The following is an 815-nucleotide window of genomic DNA, read 5'->3' as shown; positions in this document are numbered from 1 at the left end:
AGTTCCTCATACTTAAAAAGAATATGTGTATTCTTAAGATCTCCTATCTCTTTTGTGGGTTAAAATTGTGATTTTCATCAAATTCTCCTGCTGTTTTTGTCTTATATATTTTCATGGAATGTTACTAGGCACTGCTATATCTTCATATAAGATATGACAACATAAAATAATTTTTTTAGTTGGGTGCAGTGGCTCAGGCCTGCAATCCTAGCACTTTGGGAGGTGGATGTGGGAGGATTTTGCTTTATCCCAGGAATTCAAGACTCACCTTGGGCCAGGCATGGTGGCTCACATCTGTAATCCCAGCACTTTGGGAGGCAGAGGCAAGAGAATTGACTGAGCCCAGGGGTATAAGACTAGTCTGGGCAGCTTGGTGAGACCTTGTAGCTACAGTAAATAAAAAAAATTAGCCCGGCATGGTGGTGCACTTGTGGCTACTTGGAAGGCTGAGATGGAAAGATCACCTGAACCCAGCAGGTTGAGGCTGGGTGGGCCATGACCATGCCACTGCTCTCCTACCTGGGCGACAGGGTGAGACTCCAACTCACAAAAAAAGGAGAAAAAAAGACAGTCTTGGCAACATAATGAGACCTCGTCTCTACAAAAAATTAGCTGGGTGTGGTGGCATACATCTGTAGTCCCAGCTACGCGGGAGGCTGAGGCAGAAGGGGCACCTGACAGGCTGCAGTGAGCCATGACTGTGCCATCACACTCCAGCAGAACACAGAGTAAGACCTGAACTAAAAAAAAAAAAAAATTATTTATTTATTTATTTATTTATTTATTGAGTTGGAGTCTCACTCTGTCACCCAGAC

The sequence above is a fragment of the Carlito syrichta genome, unplaced genomic scaffold (genome assembly GCF_000164805.1).
Source record: "Carlito syrichta isolate Samal-C Ts95f unplaced genomic scaffold, Tarsius_syrichta-2.0.1 Scaffold304493, whole genome shotgun sequence".
NCBI lineage: Eukaryota > Metazoa > Chordata > Mammalia > Primates > Tarsiidae > Carlito > Carlito syrichta.
The sequence above is the reverse complement of the archived record's forward strand: the minus strand, read 5'-3'. Positions refer to the sequence as shown.